Below are 16,135 nucleotides of genomic sequence, written 5' to 3'. Positions count from 1 at the left end.
GCCCTTGCGCCTCATTTACGCCGCCGTTGCGTCACTTTTGTGACGCAGCAGCGGCGCAAATCCTGCGCCATGGTGCGGGGTATTTATAACGTGACGCATCTGGGAGATGCGTCACGTTGTAAAGCCCTGCGCCACATGTAGGCGTTCCAGGGCAGGTGGGGGCGTTCCGGCGCAGGAACGCCTCCTAAAAGTGGCTGAGTGAAATCTACAAGATTTCACTCAGTCACTTTTGAGCCCATGCTGCGTCAAAACCCTGCGCCTGCTTGAAGCAGGCGTAAGGATTGATGCAGCATTGTGCAGATAGGGCACACTCGAGCCTTGCTGGAGCTGCGTCGCGCTTGCGACGCAACTCCAGCAATGCGCCACTTTTCGGCACAGATGCGTGACTCATCTGTGCCGTTTTTGCCCCATGGTGCGCCGCATTATAAATGCGGCGCATCCATGATGGCGGAGCTGGGGCGCAAAATAACTGGCGCATCCCTGCTGATATGCAGGGATGCGTCAGTTATTATAAATATGCCCCTTAATGTACAAAGGAACAAAATGAGGGGGTTCATTTTGCCATACAAATTCTGATTAGTGCTGCAGAAAGAAAAATCAGGGCACATTTTGACTTCTCAAATCCTCTTCTATTTCATAAAAAAATTCTGACATGCAGACTGAAACATGCACTTTAAATACCAGCAGCAGACTTCCCTGGTGAGCAGTAGCTTTACTACAGTGATCTAATGAGCAACTAGAGTGCTAACATTCAGAATTTATGGCAAATGTGTGACACATCTGAATGCCTTCTTGATGGAACCAAAATAAAAAACTGAAAGTATTTCCTACTGAGGAGACTGCAGTAAATGAGGAAATTAGGAAACTTCATGACAAATAAATCTCCCAAGATGGCCACCAGAGACAAAAGAGCCCAAATGTAGCCCAAATTTCACCTAGATGTAGCCCACATGTAGCCCAATGACAGAAGTGTGCAAAACACTTATTGTTTGTGTATTTGCAGTTTTATATAGTGCAGAATTGTCAGGTATTGGAGTGCTACATGAGCATTGGTTACATCACATAAGATCAAATTCATTCTGGTTGTAGACATGGGGAGATTAAGTGACTTGACCAGAATCACAGAATGTCGAGCTGAAGCAGAAACTCCAACCTGGTTCCCCAGTTGCAAAGTCTGCAGCTCTGGAAGTAACACCACATCCTCTCCCCTAGATGCAACATTTAATCAATTGGTCAACTGGATAAAAAAACATAAAGATTACAAATAATTTAAAAGTTCTTTGTCGCTATTTGAAAACTCAGAAAATATGTCCTCATTTTAGTTTTTTAGAGCACTAACCATCATTTTGATGCAAACACGACCCTCTAATATATGTAATTTCTAAAGGAAATGCTCTAGGTATTACAGTTTTGATTACATCAAGATGAAGTCAGGCGTTCCACACTTTTCTAATAAATATAGAATGTTAGCAATCTAGTTGTTCATTGGGATACTGTTGAGAGGCAGAGGCCAGGGGCACGGACTCTGAAAATTGAAGGCAGGTAGGAGAGTGCAGAGGCAACCATTTGATCACACTGGGCAGGCAGGAAGGGCAGTGGCAGCACAACAGACTATGGAGGGCAGTGGCAAGGGGGGCAGGGGCAACAAACCAACAATACAGGACTGGCAAGAGAGGCTGTGGCAACATAATAGACAATTGTGGGCAGAAGGAAGAGGCAGTGGTAGTATAACCATACATGCCAACAGACCCGTTTCAGCCAGGAAACGTCCAATGTTTTTACGCTCAAATGGCTTTATTTGATCTGTCTCCTGTCTACAATCTCCTCTTTTTCAATGTTACTCAAAGGGGAAAATCAATACCTCCGTTTTTTTTCAAAATCTCCCTCTTACCAAGTTCAAAATGTTCGCAAGTATGGTACATTGGATCGTGGTAGGCAGGAGGAATTGGGGTAGGGACATGGACTCGGATAACAGAGGACAGGAGGGACATGGAGAGGTGCACCAAACTGACCCTACAGGGCAGGCATCAGGGTTTTCAGCAGCACAATACATCACACATGGGCATGCGGGACGGGAGTGCAGATCAACAATCCATAGAAAGCAAGAGGGAGGGGACAGGACCATGCACATGGACAACAGAGAACAGAGGGGAAAGAGGGAATGGTAGCTAGCTGACCATAATGGAGACAGGAGAGAAAGCTGCACCATAAAGGGCAGGAGGGACGGATCAGGGGCATTACAATGGAACAGACAAGCCAGGAGGGAGGGAATAGGGGTCTGCACATGGAAACAGAGGGCTGGGGGCAAGGGGGCAGGGCAGGAGCAACAAGATGACCATGGAGGTCAGGCAGGATGGGCACTAGAAACAAGACACACCATGGAGAGCAACAATAAGACTATGATGGCATACACACAGACCATGGAGGGAATGTGGAAGGGGGTCAGGGGCAGCTAGCTAACCACACAGGGAAGGTGAGAGGGGCCATGGCAGCACAGAAGACCATGCATGGCAAGTGGGAGGGTTAGTGGCAGCACAATGGCTATGATGGGCAAGAAGGAGGGTGCAGGGGCATGCACAAAGGACCATGGAGGATAGAAGGGAGGGTCAGGACCTGGGCCCAGACAAGAGAGTTCAGGGGAATGGGCCTCACAACAGACTGCGTGGGGCAGGCTGGAGGAGCAGTTGCAGCACAACAGACCAGGGAGGGCAGAAGGGTGTGGCAGTAAAATGGACCATGGAGAACAGGAGGAAGGGGATAGGGGCATGGCATGTGGACATGCAGGGTGGAGGTGGCAGGGACAGGTTACAGTCATCTGACAATGCTAGGCAGGTGGTAGGGGAGTGGCAGCTCAGCAGAACACACAGAGTAGATAGGAGTGGCAGGTCCATGGAACACTGTGGGCAAAAAGGATGGAGCAGGGGCATGCACAAAGACATCGGAGGGCAGGGGGAAAGAGAATAGGGGCAGCAAGCTAAGCACAGAGGCTAAGCAGGAGGTCAATGATGGGCCATAGAATTGGGCAATGGAGGGCAGGAGGAGTGGACTGGTACATCATGCCAAATGGAGGGCAGTGGCAGCACATCAGACCATGCATGGCAGGAGGGAGGAGGGTAGTCCATGGATTCAGACAACAGAGGATAGAGAGGAGGTGGATGGGGCAGCAAGCTAACTGTTCAGAGAAGGTGGGTATTAGGAACTTTATTGCTTTTAAAATGTGTGTCTGTGCGAACTACTTAAAATATGAACCAGTATGCAGCATAATCTCACTTTTATTCAGGAAGAAGAGGACGTTTGTGACTGTGACTCCGGGCTCACTTGGCAGAAACACCCCTTGACCCTTCACCCCCATCGCAAAATGTAATGCCCGTGAAAATGGTAGGTGGACGCAGTGTTATATAGAACATAGTCCTGAGAGCACGATTGAAAATTAAAACTAGATATAGTATATGGTATAAACTATGCACCAAAAAGTGTGATATAAGATGAACCGGGGCATGAAATATAATATGCAATACATTGTGCGCAATGACAGATTCATTGGAGAGCGCGAGATAGCACAGGCACTAGCGCGCCCTATGCGATATGTGCCTTGGAGTGTAATATGCACAGGGCAGTGTTGTGTAACATAACTAGTGCTGGGGAGTGTAACGTTGCATATGCACTGTGACAAAGAAATGGATCCCAGATTGTAATATGTATGGCATAGCGCTGTGCGTTATAACATACACATCGAGGAAGGCACATTAGATGGGGCAATATAACCCGTGCGAAGGCAAGTGTGGCATGACATATTCACGGGGAGGTGTTACAGTGCACATGGGCTAGAGAGTGTCATAGCATACGCACTAGCTGGTGGAATACAACACAGAGGTGTGAGGCAATCGGCGGGCACTGGTGGGTATAACACAGCATTGGGCTCAGCCAGGAGCACGCTGTGACTCTCAAGTGAGGTTCGTCTCCTTTCCAGAGAGTAAAATAAAAAGTATTACACATCCGGCGGTGGATGTGTTTTTTATTGACCTTGAGGGGGGTTTCTTGCATAGTTTGGTCGAATTTTTGTCGAATCCCCTTTGAATGGCTTGGTGTGCGTGTATATTAAATGTGCCCGTCAATAGCTACCCATGTTTGTATAAATAAACGACAAGGGTGTCTACTTGGAGAGTACCCACCGGCGGGGGCGCCGGGATTAGGCACGGTAGGGCGTCAGACACGTCAGAGCTTCACTAGAGGTGTAAATACATTCCATGTGGATTCATTCTATGCATAGTCGCCTTTTAATGAATATCACGCAAATCGTCATAGTGATAGCTTCATACGGTTTGTCCAGCATGTCCTAGGTGTTTCTATAAATATATATATTTTTAAAATAATAAAAAACAAAGGCCGGCCCCGGGGAATGGGGTCCCCGGAGCCATAAGTGGCCTGAGGAGGGGGGCAACGCAGCCCCCTCCTAAAGAATTTAAATTAAAAAAAGGCCATGACCTGGGGGTTGGGGTCCCCGGGGCCGATTAAGGCCTTGGGAGGGCCAAATTTATTTTTTTCAACAAAAAAACATTAGGGTGCAGGCCCTGGGGGATGGGGTCCCCTGGGCCAGTAAATTAGAAAAAAAAGGGGAGCCACACAGCCCTTCTTAAAAACATAAAAAAAATAAAAGACCGGCATCGCGCTGGAGGCCACGCCCCCTCCTTGCAGCACTCTGCAAAAGCGCCCCCTGGCCAGTTGTAAGTTGGGGAATTAATTCCCTTTCAATACTGAGGGTCCCTGAGGGCCAACTAGCCCAGCAGGTATCTCCAGTGTGCGCCAGGGAGCTGCGTTGCAGACAGGTGTTCTGAGGCCACGCCCCTTTTTACACCTCTATGCAACGCAGCTCTGTGGCGCTTACTGGAGGTACCTAGTGGGCTAGTTTGACCCTAGAGACCCTTAGGATTCAAGGGGACTTAATCTCTCAACTTAGAACGGCCACAGGGCGCGTTTACACAGTGGTGAAGGGAGGGGACGGGGCCTGAGGTGACATGTGCAAACACACCCTGTGGCGCGTTTTAAGTTGGGAAATAATTCCCTTTCAATCCTGAGGGCCCCTGGGGGCTAACTAGCCCACCAGGTGCTTCCAGTAAGCGCCACTGAGCTGCGTAGCAGAGAGGTGGTCCAGGCCGTGCCACTTTTTACACCTCTCTGCAACGCAGCTCTGTGGCGCATACTGGAGGTACCTAGTGAGCTAGTTGGACCCTAGGGACCCTCAGGATTCAAATTAACTTAATCTCCCAACTAAAAACGTCCACAGGGCGTGTTTATACAGTGGTGAAGGGAGGGGACGGGGCCTGAGTTAACGTGTGCAAACAAGCCCTGTGGCGCATTTTAAGTTGGGGAAATAATTCCCCTTCAATCCTGAGAGACCCTGGGGGCCAACTAGCCCACCAGGTCCTTCCAGTAAGCACCACTCCGCTGCGTTGCAGAGAGGTGGTCTAGGCCGTGCCCCTTTTTACATCTCTCTGCAACGCAGCTCTGTGGCGCTTACTGGAGGTACCTAGTGGTCTAGTTGGACCCTAGGGACCCTCAGGATTCAAGGGGACTTAATCTCCTAACTTAAAACGGCCACAGGGCGTGTTTACACAGTGGGGAAGTGAGGGGACGGTGCCTGAGGTGACGTGTGCAAACACGCCCTGTGGCGCGTTTTAAGAGGTAGTTTTAATCCCCTGCCCTATTATACTAGGGGCTTACAGAGGAGGTCATGCTGATCACAGGGGGACCCCAACGCTTAGTGTTCCCTAGTGTATGTAGGTGTTTTCACTATATTCTGAGTGTCTTTTAACATAGCACTGGCTCTAGGACTGGTTAGTCAGACTCAGTTACCACCAGTATCCGTCTGAAAAAGTTGAGGGTACAGGATGATTTTGCAACAAGGCTTCTTTCAGCTCTTCTGTTTGTTCTTTCTGCACGTTATCCTTCTTCCTGCACTTTTCTTCATCTTTGAGGACTTCTGTTGCTTTTTTCTGCATTTCTTTTTTTTTCTTTCTGTGCGTTTTTTCTTCTTTCTTCACGTGTCCTATCTCTGTAGGCATAGTTAGAAATTAGCATTTAAAAAACCTTTGAAATTCACTGAAAAAAATATAGGTTTCAGGCACGTTATAGTTAGGAATTAGCATTTAAAAAACCTTAGAAATTCACTGAAAAAAACATAGGTTTTAGGGGCGTTTTAGTTAGCTGGACTTTTCACTCATACAAAACCATTGAAATTCCCCCGTTATAGTTAGTTCAGCTAACTATAACTCGCGCGCCCGCAATGCACTGCTGATGACGTCACATATTACATCACTCATGACATGGTCAGTGACATCACTCATGACATCACTGATGACATCTCAAATGACATCACTAATGACATCACTGATGACATCATCCTTGTGATAGAGTGGCAGACCTCCTCTTCCCCTAATATAACCTTTGATACACACATTCAAAAATAGAAACTACAATGTTCAAAACAATGGACATACCAATACCAGTTACAACAACCTATTCAGTAATTCTAAGATCCACATACACATCCACTCATTCACCAACAGTCCTATACAGTCACTCATACATGTACTCACTCATCATATGTACTCACATACCTATACATCCTGTTACACAACGCCACTCATCCATAGAGTTACTCACACACATAGTCACTCATGCTAATAAAGAATTAAACATCCATTTACTTGCATATCCAGTTATACACACACCACCACACTTACTTCTACAGAAACTTACACATACTTAGTCTTTTAAACAACCACTTATAGAAACACATACTTATTCATACAGGAACTCTTTCAATCTCTCACTCTCACATATAATCACTTATATACACCAATAGTCACATATACTAGTTTAAAACATATGTAGTTACTCATAAAGACACTATTGAGACAGTCTATCATTCCCTAACACACCCATGCACACACTCATCCACCCATACAGTCCTGCACACATGTTGTCTTCAACACATACAAACAGTGAGTCACTCATTCATGCACCTATGCACTACGTAATACCCCCCACCGAACCATACAGACACTCAGACACTCATACTGATACTCAAAAACCAACTAATAACCTATATAGACACTCATGTAGCTACTCACCAACCTATGCAGCCACTTATACACAAAGTGAGAGACTGATACAGATATTTACACATTTAAACATTACTCACTAAGCCATGTATTCACTAAGATACACTTAATCAGTCAGTTATACAATCAAATTTTCAAAAACAAATCATCCATTTAGACACTTATATACCCATTTATTCTTCCATCGACCTTGAGATATACATATATAAAACATATGTAATTTTCAGAAAAACACACATTCACTGGATGATGTCATCAGTGATGTCATTTGAGATGGCATCAGTGATGTTATGAGTGATGTCACTGACCATGTCATGAGCGATGTAATATGTGACGTCATCAGCAGTGCATTGCGGGCACGCGAGTTATAGTTAGCTGAACTAACTATAACGGGGGAATTTCAATGGCTTTGTACGAGTGAAAAGTCCAGCTAACTATAACGCCCCTGAAACCTATGGTTTTTTCAGTGAATTTCTAAGGTTTTTTAAATGCTAATTCCTAACTATAACGTGCCTGAAACCTATGTTTTTTTCAGTGAATATATTTATATATATATATATATGCAAGTGTCATGTAGTTTAGTGAAAATAGAAAACATACTCCGCTAAAAAGCATGTTTGAAACCAACTAGTTGATAATTTACATACATAATGAATAAATAAATAAATATAGCAGCATGGGGCGAACAATTCATAAATAATAGTTGAATAGGTTTTGCATAAAACACAGTTAAAAAGAACAAGCAAAAAATTCCTGGTTAAATTCATTGGTAACTTTTCAATGACATGAATAGCAAATGACAGTATGCATGTAACATATATAAATTCATTCAATTGAAATGTTAATTGGGCATACTTTTCATTTAATCTAAATGGTTGATTATCTTCACAATTAATTAAGTCATCCCCTACAAGAATTGCTGTTTCTTAATCTAGTTCTGAGCAGAGCATAAAACAAGTGCATAAAGTGACTATGCCATAAAAAGCACATTTTTATAAAAAATCATAAATGATTCGAAACCGGGCGGTAGTAACATTATGATTTTGTCCTTTTTTCCTTTTTTCATTCTTTTCCTATCTCTTTGTTTTATTAATCAATACATAATCAGGATTGCTTACATTGGACCACATATATTTAGTTGAAATTACTATTCATCTAAGATGTTAGGTAAGAAGTATGCCACTTTATATATGACCACTCAAAAACTAAAACTGGAGCCCGCTTGAATTATGATAAAACTAGTTAAATAGTAAAAACCAGTTAATATAAATAAAAATAATTTCATGTTTACAATAAATAAAGACTAAAAAACCCCGATAAATAGAAAACCTTAAATAATCATTAATATCCATAAATAATTATAAGATCTTATATAATTCCTCCCCATTATTCAATCCATTTGGGGTGGGGGTATCTAATTCAAGTATGAACCTGGCCTCCATTTGTCTCAAAACCCTTTCCCTGTTTCCTCCCCTTCTCATTGGTGGTACTGCAGCTATAACAAAATATCTCAGATCCTCTAGTTTGTTGTGATGGATAGCCTTAAAATGTCTAGCCACCGGATAAGTCATATCCGAATTGACTATGGCTCTGAGATGTTGCAGAATACGTACGTGCACCTGCAACTTTGTGCTACCCCCGTATTGAAGCCCGCAGGTACAGCTCAACACGTAGACTGCATATTCGATGCGACACGTATATCTGGCCTTGAGCTTTCTGGTGGTGGAGCCATACATGGTGGTGTATTGTGATGTATTAACCCCAAACTTGCATGCCCTGCATGTGCTACATTTGATAAAACCATTGCGGGAGCTAGCCACATATTTTTTGGTTGAACTGAATTACTAATCAGCTCAGGGCTGGATTTGACAAGGGCATTATGCACAGACTTAGGTTTCCTGAAGGTCAAGGCAGGGGGGGGTCAGAAACTGTTGGTTTAAGACCATATCATTTTGTATAATGGGCCAGTGTTTGTTAATTATGGTCCTGATTTTCTTGTGCTGGCAACTATAGGTGGTTACAAATCTCATTTCTTGATCTGCCTCTTCCAGTTTGTGGGGAGTTGCTTTATCGGTAATTGCAGAGGTCACATTCGTTTTTAATAGTTCATCTCTGGACTTCATCTTAACTTTAGCCAGGGCTAGTTTGATATCTTTTTCTTTATAGCCTCTTGCTAAAAATCAGAGACTGCTCTCTTTGATGCATTTCTCGAAACTCACTTCAGAACTGCATATTCTGCGTATCCTTAGGAACTCCCCATAGGGGATGCTCCTAATTAAATGAGTTGGATGGAAACTCGAAGCATGTAGCGTAGAGTTCCCAGATGCACTTTTTCTGTGCAGAGTGGTTTCTATAGAATTGTTGTCAATGTACACATGTACATCTAAAAAATCAATAGCAGTCTCATCAATTGAGGCTGTAAATTGAAGATTAAGTTCATTGTCATTTAGAGATTTAATAAAATCACAGGCCATCTCCTTCGTACCTTTCCAAATCAAAAAAATGTCATTGATGAAGCGCATCCAACAAACGATGCGTTCATCCCAGAGTTTCTTAAATTTGACCTTGAGAACCTGCTCCTCCCACCAGCCCATGTGTAAACATGCATAGCTGGGAGAGAAGCAGGCTCCCATGGCAACTCCTCTAATCTGATGGTATATGTCTTTGTTGAACATGAAGTAATTCTTATAGAGGCAAAAGGCAATCTTATCAACAATCATCTTTCCATGTTGATATAATTCTATAGATCTATTTTTCAGAAAATATTGTACCACTTCCATACCATCAGTAGGGTTAATACTGGTATACAAAGCACATATGTCCATGGTAATCAACAAATAGTCATCTTTCCAAGGAATATCTCGAATCCTCTCGAGGAAATGGTTGGTATCTTTAATGTAAGACGGAAGGGCGGTTACCAAGTCTTGCAAATAAAAATCTACATATACAGATATTTCTTCTAACAGCCCCCCTCTAGCATTAATAATAGTTCTTCCTGGAACTGGAGTGATCATCTTGTGTATTTTAGGTATAAAATACATTATAGGGATGACTAAGAATTCAGTTCATAGATAGTTAAATTCATCATTGGTGAGTTGGCTTTCGCGTTTCCATTTGTTCAGGTTATTGAGACATAAAGCATTCAGTTTCAAAAGTTGTTGAAAATCAGACTTATTGTAACAGTTCTCGTCAGTTAGATGTTTGGTTGCTTCAATTAAATAGTCCTGTATTGGCCATAGGACTATATTCCCCCCTTTGTCCAATTGTTTAATGATTATTTCGCTATGTTCTTGTAGCTTTTTAATCAAATCTTTATATTTTCTATACTTGAATTTGTGCCTCCTCTCCGGCTTTTAACCGTTAGTCGAAGCTTCTTGACCTCCTCAATGATAACGTCTTGATAGATATCAATGGCATCCCGACACATGATTGGAACAAAAGTTGACTTGGGTTTAAAGGAGGATTTAGAAACTGTGGAAGAACTGACACCCATTTCTCGGCTCAATTCCTGTGTTGGTATAATACTATCATCCTGATTCCCATTGAATAAATCATCCATAGTTCGTAGATTTGGGATGTCTGAAACTGTTAATGTAGAAACTGTCTCTGAATTTGAAGTGCTAACATTGTCAGTATTGTCTGTAACCTTTTTAGAGTTTTTAATAGTAAAATATTTTTTTAGTTTCGTTTTGCGAATGAATTTGTAAATGTCCACTCTAGTTTGAACATAGTTCAGACTGCTTTCCGGGCAGTACGATAGGCCAAGCGCCAGAAGTTGGATTTCAGCTTGATCTAATTGGACCGATGACAAATTCACCACTGCGGTCCCCAGTAGGTAGTTATAGTTAGGACCTAGTTACTATAGGAAAATGGCAACATTTTATTCCCAATAACTTTGGCGCCGATTAACGAATCTTCGCAAACGTTTCAAAACTAATTCTTTATTGAGATCAGCTCCTATGTTGAAAGTTTGGGGGTGATTCGTTAAGGGGGGCCAAGAAAAAAGGGGAGTCCCGAAACGTTTTTTCTCCATGTTAATTTCCATAGGCAACTTTAGACAAGGCTACAGGTCGAACGGGTGAACGGAATTACCACAAATTTGGCAGTGAGAAGGGTCTTGGTCTAGAAACCAAGCTTTTGTTTATTTGGTGTAAATTCGTTCAATAGTTTTTGAGAAATATCGAAATTTACAGCTATTGATAGTTGGGAATTCTGCCATCTGATTGGCTGAGGCGTTACGAGCACGAGCTTTTTGCTGATTGGCTGCGAGCGGTGCGAGTGGTTGCAACTAGGAAGTGTTGGACGCCATTTTGTGATTCCGTTGAAGCGAGTAAGGTGGAAAAAGGGGAAAAAAGGGGGAAAGAAGTGGAAAATAGGAGGGTAGGAGCACTGTAACCTCTGTGGGGTGTTTAGGGTGTGCTATAGAGGGGGTGCGAAGCAAAGTATTTACCCCTACCAGTGTGTAAGTGGTGGACTACGGAAATTAAGTGAGGTATTGGGTAAGGTCTGATGCGGGTAAGGTGAGCTGGTGCTGTGAAGTCATATGCAGTGGCCGCTGCACTACAGTTGTGGAAGTAGTGTCCAGATGTGTTCATAACTACTAGGACGAACTACTGACCCGTACTGGTATGAAAGTCCTGGGGTATGGAATATATGTGCGGTATTGTCTAGAGTCTCATGTTGCTAAGCTGAGCTGCTGCCGAGTTGGGGATTAAAGCGTGAGCCAAACTGTGTGTTATATGCTGTGAAGCCATGTGCTCTGGCCGCTGTGCCACATCTGTGCAAGTAGTGTCAGCATGTAGTTATAGGTACTTGGATGAACTTTTGTTTAGAACATTGTAGATTGTGTATGGTGCTTAGGTGGTGTTGTATAGGGAGTGCGAAGGTAAATCAATATGGTATTTGTAGAGTGCAAACTTCTCACCCCTGTGGGTGAGTAGAGCTGGGGATCAAAGCGAGAGGTCTGTGCTGCAAAGTGAGATGGTCTGGCTGCTGCGCCACAGCTGTGTGGAGAATACATTTTGGCGAGGGTTCAGGAGTTGGTGTTATCTGGCCCTAAAATAGCAGGCCTAAGTTGTAAGTTATAGGGTGGCTCTAAAAAGAGCCCTTGTGTTCATTAGTTGGAGCTACATATAAATGTGCGGATGCACAGCTTCAAGTTATTCAGGAAAACTCGGTTTCCCTGATCTGTGAACTGTACTCCTCACTTATGTATATATCCGCCATATCAAAACGTATGTTGTTGTTGTGTATGGACCCCATTTTGTGGTCTCTGAGGTATGCAGAGACAGCTTTGTTGACTTTTTTTCGAGATTTTCAATCAGAGGACAACATTGTTTGGACCATTTCCACTTCTGTCTTTGGCATATATTGGAATATACAAAGACAGTTTGAGGCAAAAGTAACATCAATTGTCCAAAGGTGTCCTTCATAAGCATTTCCAAATCTACCCAGTCAATGTGCCTAGGTCATTTCCACCACAGTGCACAATCATGAGGTCAGGGTGTTGGATATGCAGACAGGTTTTAACCAAAGGCAACAAAAGGTGTCCAAACCATTTAATGTCCACATTTTGTAAACCTAGGTCTAAGTCAATACGTCTCTGTTCTGCATACCTCTTGCACCGAAAACATAGCTATGTCCTACGATCCACACTAGCATTTTAAAGGTATGGAAAGATGTCTGTAGCTCATGCAGTTCCTTTGTAGAATAAGAGATATGTTTAAAGATGGGGGACTAGTTACTTTTTGCATACAAAACGGTACCTGATTGGGAGAAAAAAGCATTGTTTTTTAAAAGTAGGGTGCACATTCGTTTTGTGGAAAAGTATGTTTGTGATTGGTTAAGAAAAAGCAGTTTGCACATACATATTATAGTACATATTTATAGGATACAATTTGCTCAACCCAACCACACCTGTTACTTGCATTTGGAAGGCACTGTTTGAACTTAAAACAATCGGGAACTTTTAAACTGCACATGCGGTTAAATGTTCGAGAAATGTTGCAAAAAAATATCGTTAGGTTTAAAAAAAATGTATGAACTTTTAACCTCCACGTGTTGTAGAATGTTCTAGAAAGTGTGTTGATAGAATACGTTGCATTTCTGACTTTGATGTGTACTTGAATATTAAAAAAACTATTTATATGGAAAAGTAGAAAGACAGTAATAGAGAGAACTTTTGAAAGCTAAAAGAATCAAGGAACTGTTGTAATTTGTTCTGGATTACCTACTGGCGGTCGACAGTAGGTAGTTATCACTGTTAACAGTCTGAAAGTGCGGTGTTGCTCAGAGTGGCATGGTGGTGATATGATATGGTGCTACACTCGGGTATGAAACAGAGAGTCTAAACCGTGAGGTCATTGCTGTAAAGTGATGTGATCTGGTGTTTGTAGCATACGTGTGCAAGTAGTGTTAGTAGGCGTTTATGCCATACAGGGAGTGGGAAGCGAACTACTGACTGCTACTGTATGTTGATAGTATACCAGAAGCGGGAAGCGGAGTAGTTATGCCTACCGGTGTGAAGACTTGGGGATGAAACCAAGCTGATTGCTGTAAAGTGATGGACTCTGGGCGGTGTAGGATACTAGCCCCTGTAGTATAAGTGTGTAAGTAGTGTTAGTATGCGTTTATAGTATATCGGGAGTGGGAAGCGAACTACTCATCCCTACTGGTGTGAAGACTCGGGGATTAAACCGTGAGCCTAAATAGTGAGCTCATTGCTGTAAATTGATGTACTCTGGGCGCTGTAGCATATTTGTGGAAGAAGTGTTAGTTTACGTTTATACAATATAGGGAGTGGGAAGCGAAAGTCGTACCCCTACCAGTGTCAAGACTCGTGGATGAAACTATGAGCTCATTGCTGTAAAGTCATGTGCTCTGTGTAGTATTCCATTGTAAGTCACAGTAGAATGTTAGTATGTAATTCTACTAGAATCTAAGGGGCATATTATCAAGGAACAGCGTTAAAATTATCGCCGCTTTAGCGGCAGGAAACTGCTGCTAAAACGGCGATAATGGGCTTGATAATATGCCGTAGAGAATTCCAGTAGAAGCCCATGTTAACACGAGAACATGAGCTTCTATTGGAATTCTCTATGGCATATTATCAAGCCCATTATCGCCGTTTTAGGGGCAGTTTCCTGCCGCCAAAGCGGCGATAATTTTAACGCCGTTCCTTGATAATATGGCCCTCAGTATGTAATGTTAGAATGTAGGGCTGTCATGAGGGGAACCTTGCGGAGTTTGTACACGGTGCTGGATTAGACAGTTGCTTTGCTGTCTGCTCCTGTTGGTGGTTGTTTCAGGTGTCTTGTTTCCTTGTAATAAATCTACTTATTGGATTCACTGCTGTCTGCCTCTTCACTACATAAATTTGGCCACGAGTGGTAGAAGGCAAAAAGAAGGCACCACTCAGCAATATTTCAAAATTGCTTGCGTTGTGCTGAAGACCCGTTTTGTCCATGTAACTGTTTCTACTCATGCCAAGGCCGTCGGCTCATTGAACTATGTCATCCGACTTCTGGTAGGATTTATATTTTTAGATTTTGCGCTTCCTCTGCTTCTTCACTACATTCTGGTCGCTGTACTACACGTGTGTAAGTAGTGTTAATATGCGTTTATACTAACAAATGCATCATGGTAGTAGAGAGGGCGACCTCTTAGGCGCAGCTCATACAATGTCCCAAGTTGTGCATTCGCTGGACATTTGTGTTTGCTATTAGATGGTGGTGCATGGCTTCCACCCTGTGATAGCAAATACTTGTTCGACTACTTGAAGCGAGAGGAGGAAAACCTCGTATCGCTGTAATAGAGGGGATGCGGATGGTAAAAAGTGGGGTCTCACCTGTTCTTTTAAATGAGGCCCCTGGTGGGTGGGTAATGTTCCTGTGGCCAATCCAATTATTGTATTGCGGGGTCTCTGTAGGACTGGGCATCTTAATGTCACATGTAAATTAGGCACGGAAGGGCACAGAGACGTTTTGCAGCCTAGGGGAGCGGCACCTTCCTGGGTATTGTTTACTAATTGTTCGGGGGGTTCGAGGCCAACTGAAGTCTGGGGATCACCACACTCCGGGTCTTTATTTAAATATGCAGGGTGGGCCTCAGCAGTCCCTGAAGCCTCGGTGGTCCTAGGCAGTGCCTTATTTGTTCTGTAATCACACGGGCAGTAGTTATGGTGTTATAAAGTGATGCACTCATAGAACTCTTGCAGTTGTACAATTACCCAGGCTTCATTTGTCTAATAGTCAGTTAGATTATGTTTGGTAGGTGCACTCTAATATTAAATAATGTTGTCCTTAAAATCTCCTATAAACAGATGATTTTCACAATAAACAATAGACAAGTGTCGTCAGAAAAAGAAGACCTATACACTCAGTTATTTATTTGAAAAAATAAGTAACCTTTATTAAAACAGAAATAAATAGAAATGTAACTTTAATGGAAAAGTATAATAAAAAAAACGTGGGTTGGACTCCAGTGGAAGCAGCGTAGGAAACCTGCAAGACAAAAATGAAACATAAGTATGTGTGCTATGTGGAAGAGGTAAAGAAAGGTAGTCCGAATGAAAGAACCATAGTGAGAATGTAAGGGAGGGGGAGTGGGTGGAAGGGAGAAGGAGGGGAGAGTCAAATGAAGAGAGGGAGGAGGAGACAGAGCGTTGGCCGATTGCACCCAGCCCTTAGTGTTTACCCTCCGTCACCCGTTTGTCTAGGACGCTGGGGTCTGCGAGAAAGAGTGTGGTTCAGCAAGTCCTTAAAATTAAATACATGAGGCCAAAGATTATGGGCAATATTATGAAGGAAGGGCGATAAAATTATCGCCGCATTAGCGGCAGGAAACTGCCGCTAAAGCGACGAGAAAGGGTTGATAATATGCCCTTGTGAATTCCCTTAGAAGCCCAGGTTCTGGTGTGAACCTGGGCTTCCATGGGAATTTATAAGGGCATATTATCAACCCCTTATCGTCACTTTAGCGGCAGTTTCATGTCGCTAAAGTGGGGATAATGT

This window comes from Triturus cristatus, chromosome 9 (genome assembly GCF_964204655.1).
Source record: "Triturus cristatus chromosome 9, aTriCri1.1, whole genome shotgun sequence".
NCBI classification, from domain to species: Eukaryota; Metazoa; Chordata; class Amphibia; order Caudata; family Salamandridae; genus Triturus; species Triturus cristatus.
The sequence above is the reverse complement of the archived record's forward strand: the minus strand, read 5'-3'. Positions refer to the sequence as shown.